We start from the raw sequence: 8,082 nt of genomic DNA, 5'->3' as shown, positions 1-8,082 counted from the left end.
TCTCCAGCTTTAAAGAGCAGCACAAATTACCTGGGGACCTGGCAAAAAAGAGGACTCTGAATCAGAAGTTCTGGAATGGAGTCCGAGATCTTCGTCTCTAAGCACCTCCTAGGTGGTAATGCTGAGGGTCTATGGACCACAGTAAGTAGCAAGGTTCTAGAACAATGCAACCCAATAGAACTTTCTGTGATGGTGGAAATGTTCTCTACCTTTGCTGTCCAATAGGGTGGCCACCAGCCCCATGTGGCCACTGAACATTGGAAACGTGGCTAGTGTGACGGGGGAGCTTGAATTTTTTGTTTCCTTTCAATTTGACGAATTTAAATTGAAACAGGCTTATGTGGTTAGTGATTCTTGAAAGCTCAGGGCTAGAGCAGTGGTTCTCAAACTTAGGGGCACATTGGAATCACCTGGAGGGCTTGTTAAAACACAGATTGCAAGGCCCCACCCCTAGCATAACTGATGCTGATCCTGCTGACTTTGACCTCCAAGGGCGGACCCTTGGAGAACCTCTGCTCTAGATGAGGCACCTTCCCAGCTGTGGTAGCCTCAGACTCACCCTCAGTGCCAGCACGGCCCACCAAGTCCAGATGAGGTGAGTTTTCTCCCTGCAGGCCTGCTGCCTGCACGAAGTGGGTGCTGATTCAAATGGCTGGCATTGGAAGGCTCCAGGAGGACCACTCCACCTTTTTAAAGTTTTTTGTTTTTTTTTTAAATGTTTTTTATTTATTTTTGATACAGAGAGAGACAGAGCATGAGAGGGGGAAGGGCAGAGAGAAGGAGACACAGAACCGGAAGCAGGCTCCAGGCTCTGAGCTAGCTGTCAGCACAGAGCCTGACGTGGGGCTCGAACCCACAGACGTGAGATCTGACCTGAGCTGAAGCCGGAGACTTAACCGACTGAGCCACCCAGGCGCCCCCACTCCAGCTTTTTAAAAGTTTGTTTATTTTACTTTTGAGAGAGAGAGAGAGCATGTGTGAAGAAGGTACAGAGAGAGAGAGAGAGAGAGAACCCAAGAAGCCTCCTCCCCAGGAGGGCCCCTCTTTTAAAAAAGATCTTTTCCGGGGGCATCTGGGTGGCTCAAACATCTGACTCTTGATTTTAGTTCCGGTGCTTGTGAGTTCAAGCCCTGAGTCAGGCTCTGTGCTGACAGCTCAGAGCCTGGAAATTGCTTTAATTTCTGTGTCTCCCTCTCTCTCTCTGCTCCTCCCCTGCTCACTCTCTGTCTTTCTCTCAAAAATAAACAAATATTTTAAAATATTAAAAAATATATCTTTCCAAGGGCATCTGAGTAGCTCAGTCAAGTGTTCAACTTCAGCTCAGGTCATGATCTCTTGGTTTGTGAGTTCTCTGCTGTCAGCACAGAGCCTGTTTTGGATCCTCTGTCTCCCTCTCTTCCTGTCCTTACTCCACTGGTTCTCTCTCTCTCTCTCAAAATAAATAAACTTTATTTTAAAAATAAATTAAATTAAAATATTAAAAAAAAAATCTTGGGGTGCCTGGGTGGCTCAGTCGGTTAAGGCTCCGACTTCGGCTCAGGTAAGATCTCACGTTCGTGGGTTCGAGCCCCGCATCAGGCTCTGTGCTGACAGCTAGCTCAGAGCCTGGAGCCTGCTTCCAGTTCTGTGTCTCCTTCTCTCTCTGCCCCTTCCCCTCTCATGCTCTGTCTCTCTCTGTATCAAAAATAAATAAAAACATTAAAAAATTAAAAAAAAAATCTTTCCCAAGGCTCCTGGGTGGCTAGGTTGGTTGAGTGTCTGACTTTGGCTCAGGTCATGATCTCGCAGTCTGTGAGTTCAAGCCCACATCGGGCTCTGTGCTGACAGCACAGAGCCTAGTGCCTGCTTTGGATTCTGGGTCTCACTCTATCGTTGTACCTCCCCTGCTTGAACTCTGTCTCTCTCAAAAATAAATTTAAAAAAATTTAAAAAAAAAGTCTTTCCCACAGATTCCCAGGAAGTGACAAAAGATACTAGTTACAAGCATTTGCTGTGCAGTCAGACTCAGTTCAGGTCCAATTATGTCCAATATTAGCTGTGTGATCTTGGGCAAATCACTTAAGCTCAGTACCTCAGTTTTCTCATCTGTAAAATGGGAATAATAATAGTACCTATCTCCTAGAGACTTGGTGAGGATTGGGTGCTTAAAACAGTTGCACAGTGTAAGCGCTTAGTATGCTTTAGTTACCATTACCTGTAATCTCGGCATTTGCAAATCGTTCACTGTGGCTATGCATTTGCTCACCCTGCAAGTTCTCTTCAAACCAGCAGATGTTCCTGGGAGGCACGCTCTGCCTATTCTACTATTTTTCTGAGGGCTACAGGGGCCTCCATGTCGGGTATCCAAGGGCAGAAGAAAGGTGACAAAGCAGGAGGGCACCCCACTTCCCAATGCACAAGAGAGAGCCAGCACGGGCCACTCGGCCAGTACCCTGATATACACCCCACACGGGGACTCAGCTTGTAGAAGCCCAGTACTGCAGCTACCCTCCAGGCAGCTGTCTGCAGGGCCAGTGGGGCAGGGAGGGATAGCGTTTTTCTGAGACTTCTTTGGGCAAGTCATTTGCTAAGGATGATGCAATGCTAATATACACCCACCTCTCTCCTTCTGTTCCCGCATCTGTTCCTACAATGAGCCCATCAGCACTTTCCCAGGCTGGGCTTGTCCCAGGCCCTGTTTCTCATTCCCATGTGACCGTAGCAGAGACAGCAGCATATCCCAGAATTTCTGCCAGGCATCACATCCTGCGCTACCAGGGTGCCTCCCACACCTCGTCTATGTGGTTCTGCTAAAGATACTACTGTAGAATTGGGCACCACGACATCCTTTTCCCCCATTTTAAAACATTCTGTCATCTTAGCCATCATGGAGGAAGCCTTAAAAGAAAATTTTGAGAATTATCATCAGATGTCAATTTTATTGCCAAACATTTGGTAAACAAGGTAATCCTTCCCACCCCAACCCCAGGCTATAGCACATTACTGGGGGAGCCATGATTCCAGAGCCCCTTCCTTTGGATTGTCTGGGGGACTGCCCGACAGCAAGGGCTACAGACAACTGCAAGCGGTGACCAGCAAAGCCTGGTGACCGCCAGGACCATCTGGCTGATGTGCAACCTACCTTCCTTTCCTACCCTCCCACGTTCAGAATAACAACATCCATGCATTGAGTGCTATTTCCCACGGACTGTGCTGCTTTCTAAGCATCAACTCATTTAACACGTGGGATCTATTGTCCTCCTTTTATAGATGAGAAGAGAGGCCCATGGAGTAGTGGGTAACATTTGGAAAAAGTCAAGGTACTTGTTTCTTTGCCAAACTCTTTGCCTTGAAGGTATGGTAGCCACATCCGTAGGAGTGTGTGTGTGTGTGTGCATACATTCACAAATTCACAAACAGGGGGGCAGATATGGACCTACTGTCTTTCTGACAGTCCTGTTAAGTGTACAGATGTTTGCAACAAAACCATGCCATCCATACTGTGCTCGTGGAGAGGAAGAAAGGCAGGAACACTTCAAAATGGCAGCTAATTTAAAAATCACTTTGGATGAAGTTTGTGCTCATGTGGGACTTGACAGTAGTTGATGAATGAGGAAGTAACAACAGTGTAAACAATGATTTGAAACCACCCTGCCTTTCTATATCTTCGCATGTGCTACTGACCCCACTCTGTCCCAGCCCTGCCCTGGGGGAAGCCAAAGCAGCGCCAGGGCCCAGTAAGAAGGGGCGTGTGAAGGGATGTAGGGGGCTGGGAGGAGGTGCATGTAGAGAGAGCCCCAGAGCTGCATGGAACAGAGTACACAGGTGAGCAGACCACATGCTCTTCTACAAAGTCATGTAACTGAAGCATGTGATTGGTCAAAATACTGCAGGTGCTGCCTCAGACATCCGAAGCCAAATGTATCACGTGTCAGACCTAAACAACGTTTCTAGAACTGACAGTTATCTGCTGCGTCCCTGAAAGCCACTTTCCAGGTTCTGTCAAGAAATGCCAGGTGTCCTTGTGTTCACCTGCCGAATCTTTCCCTGGGACATGCAGAGCAGAGCTGCTGTTCTACAGAAAAGGAAGGTCCACAGAGCAACCTATGGGGAACCTCGATCATCCGGAAGTCTTAAGGAATAGAATACTTGCTTCACTAAACTTTCTCATCAATTTAGTATTGATCAGGAATCTTTTTGTTGGAACACTGAAACTGGAAATATTCTGAAAGGTTGAGTTTCTTGTCTTTGTGCCAACGGTTGAATCCTGAAGCTGCTACCTGTTTTAGTGATCTGGGATTCTGCATGGCCTGAGGCTCATTTTCTAGGTTGATGATAATGACCATTTTTTTTCTGATGCTTATTATTTATGCTCCCTTTGTTAACATCATGACAAATAAGACCCTTGAAGGTATAATCTTTTTACTGTAATTTAAAGCTGATTAAGTATATGACCTTATGAATTTGACCTGATTAATCAAGCCTCCTGATTAATCAAAGGAAAGAGAATAACACTGACTGATGATTGGTTGGTGTCTCCCTAGGAAACTGAAAAGGCTTGAAGTCAGGGCTTCAAGGACCATCAGATCTGCCTGTGGATCGATACCAGGGTGCGGAGGAAGGCAAACCCAATGGGTACATATAGCCGTCTGTTGAGGACAATGAAGCAAAAACGGTCCCCAAGGTCAATGACCAGACTCTGTCTTCCCAGTATCAAAAGAAGTGCCTGGCACACAGGAGATGCTCGATACCAATTCATCAAATGAATGGAGGCCTGCCCACCCAACCTATTCACAGATTTCCTCGGATCACCAATCATTGGCCTACCATCCATCCACCGTCTATCCCTCTCTGCATCTAGTATTTATGTGCTGACTCTATGTGAGGTGCTAAACCGTAAGCTATAGGGGATTTATTGGTAAACACTACACAGCCCCTTATGCAAAGTCAGGCACCCCTCTGTTTCAATGGACCTTTCAAAGGAGAGGGAATGATAACGGGTAGACTTGACAGAGTGGCCTGAATATACACTGCATTCTCAGATGCCTGCCCTGCTCCACGCACTCTTCACTTTTGGCAAACCCTGGTTACTGCCCCCTTGAAGGTCCGGTCTGTGTGCTCCTGACGGGAAATGTCCATCTTCCTGTCCTGATGGGGTGAAGGCATCTGTCCTGCCTGAGCAGGACACTGGGCTAGCTTCACTGAGGAGTCTGTCTGAAACAGTTTTGCCCGCTTGCTTCCTTGGTAATGAACCAAACACAAGCTTCTTCCAACCCTTCTCATCCCTCCTGACTCTACTTCATGTTCTCTCTTTTCAGAGCTGGAGGATCCTCCGAGAGGGCGAATGTGAAGGTCTGAGGCCGCTTCAGGGCTGCAGTGTTCCGGATGGTAAGAAACGTCCAGCATGGGACTCTGCGGCGAATTCTGGGCGCTTGTTAGAATGTTTACATCAAGGGAAGTAAGCCTTTCTTCACCCACCACCCCACTGTCCTACACTCCTCCAATGTTCCCTTGCTGCATTTCAGAATTAAAAAAAACTCTTTTCTCTGGTATGACTTCAAAGAGAAGAATCTAAATAAAGGGCCCCGACAAGGGATTCTGGAAATCGCTCCTCCTCAAAGGGTCACATGACCACTCATCCTAGAATACAGAGATGGATCTATATTCTGTAGACAGAAGGGCCTGAAATTTGGAAGAACCATTCTTTAGTATTATTAGGTTTGGCTTCTGTTTTTGCTTTAATTTTATTTAGCTTTATGGATTTTTTTTTTAATCCAAAAGTTTGTTTCTCCTTTACACAGTGCTTTTCCCTAAGTGCAAACCTCTAATTTAGTGACATTCAGACCTGGGCCTTTGCATCACATGTGACCCTAGGATCTGCAATGTGCTTTTTTTTTTCCTTGAAGGACTCTTTGTTTTCTTGAAGTTTTTATTTAAGTTCCAGTTAGCTGTAATGTGCTTTTTGAGACCATTCCTTCTGCACTAGATCATGCCAGTACATTGTGCTCTCTGGGGACGGTACAGTCACATGGTCCTTTCTGTTTAAGGCAATTGCACCTGCAGTTCTATAGTCCTAGATCTGAGACCTCTTTGACTCTGATTCATCTTCGCAGTGCTGAGGAGGGCCAAAGTCACGATCCTTCACCACAGGCAGGGGAAACCAAGGCACAGAGAGATGATCTACCCAAAGTCACTCAGTAAGTCAGAAAACAAACTGAACAGAGGGTGAGGTCAGATCACCTGTGTACCTTTTGGTGTCTCGTCCAGAAAGCCAAAATGTGTCCTCGAGTGAATGGACATACTTTCGAAGAAGGTAGTTTTAGGTGGAACTTTCTATTATGGTTCAAAAGCTCTCTAGGTAATCAGGAGCCACAAGGTAAGAACCCGTAAGTATCAAATTAACCCTTTAGTCAAATGCTTCTGACTCACAGTGTCAATTATTACAGCTAGTTACTGAGAACCTGGTCACTAACAAGAAGAAAATTTGAGGGGAAAATTCACCCCTTCAAGAAGGAAACCTTGGCTCAGCTCTCTTCCCGGTGACACATCTGAAGTGTAACACCTAAGAACTGCTCCCTTCTACACAATGCTTTTGTATCAGCTGGCTGCCATGCAATTGGGGCGGGGGGTGCAGATGTGTGTGTGTATGTGTGTGTATGATATCAGACATTTTAGGGACAATTCTGCCCAGCAGAATATACATGAAATGCATCTAACATAGTAGTTCTCTACCCTGATTCTTGCTTTTTTTTTGTTTGTTTTTGGTAACTTTTATTTCCTGATCCCGATTTAATGAAAAAAGTAATGTTTTCTGTGATGAAGGCAGAGTCAACGGGTGGATATGGGCGGGGGCTGATTTCAGCTTCATGGAATGGAGCACTCTAAGGGTTAAAGTTGCCTGAAGGCAACTGAATGGGAATTTTTGGACTTGCAAGTACTTTCCCCCAGAAGCTAAATGATCCTGTCAGGACACACGGCCCCCTCCAACACCAGGAATCCATAATCCCAGAAACAGACTAGGCCAATGGCAGCCCTCCTGCCTCCCTACTCCAGGTCCAGAAAGGCACAAAGAAGTCCAACAAATAATACTGAGGTGGTGCTTTGGGTCCGGAAGACCTTGAGGTACCAGGAAAAGAGTACTGATGGCCCCATCTGGCCAATGGGAAAGGTGAGGCACGGAGAGACTGGTTAAACACTATCAGTCACAAGTGAGAGAGACCAGGAACTTAAGCGGGGAGGAGGAGAGTCTCTTTTTCCTGTGTGCGGGAGGACAAGGGGGAGACGACCACCACCAACACCGAACACAACTCTCAACAGCAAGGTGTCAATCCGAGCCGCCACAGGAGGTCACCCTCGGGCCGCTGGGAGGATTCCTCCGCAAAGGAAATCCTAGCCCCAGACTCCTGGCGCCCACCCTCGGGGCTGCATCCGGGGCTGGAGATGTAGGCAGGATTGGCCTGGGCAGGCACATAAGGTAGCTCTGCTTTTAAGGCATGGCTGCTGTCCTTCGAGGAATGGGCTCACATCCACACTGGACGCTGAGCGTCAGACCGCTGCCTCCCCTGAAACTACCCTGCAAGAAAGCATCAATTTGGTGGAACACTGCTGCCTAGGGAACTCATCTCCCCCCAGGGGCCGGGGGATTCCACTAAAGCCAAAACAGTGTCACCAAACCAACCGACCACACATTGCTTCCGTCCCTTGGGAGAACAAGGAGAGAGAGAGAGAGAGAGAGAGAGAGAGAGAGAGAGAGAGAGAGAGAGAGAGAGAGAAAAGACACAAATTGATCATAATTTGCAGGTGATTGTCTAACTAGAAAGCCTAGGGAATCAACCAAAAAAGAAGAAAAAAGAACCGACCAGAACTAAGATCCGAATTTGCACAAGTGGCGGATGAAAAGTCAAGTGTACAAAGAATCACTCGCTTTTGGCGTCACTTGGTGTGGCCTGAGACGCTGGAAGCGCTGTGCTTTTCTGCGTGGCCTCCGCGCTTTGTGCAACTTGCCACGGTAAAAAAGAGGGAGGCGACCGCAGTCACCTAAGACACCACTGTGCGACAGGTGCCTGGGCTCACTCTTGCAGAAGGGGTGGCCACGCGGTGGGG

The 8,082-nt window shown here is 47.2% G+C and overlaps 1 long non-coding RNA gene across 1 annotated transcript; it reads left to right on the top strand.

Moving 5' to 3' along the window:
* Positions 1-231: 231 nt before the first annotated feature.
* LOC115302877 lies at positions 232-5,541 on the top strand. Its single transcript, XR_003913681.1, has 2 exons — positions 232-595; positions 5,298-5,541. It is a non-coding gene; the product is annotated as an uncharacterized LOC115302877 (long non-coding RNA).
* Positions 5,542-8,082: the final 2,541 nt, after the last annotated feature.

This window comes from Suricata suricatta, chromosome 9 (assembly GCF_006229205.1).
Source record: "Suricata suricatta isolate VVHF042 chromosome 9, meerkat_22Aug2017_6uvM2_HiC, whole genome shotgun sequence".
NCBI classification, from domain to species: domain Eukaryota; kingdom Metazoa; phylum Chordata; class Mammalia; order Carnivora; family Herpestidae; genus Suricata; species Suricata suricatta.
Note: the sequence above shows the minus strand (reverse complement) of the source record. Positions and strands in the feature narration are given on the sequence as shown.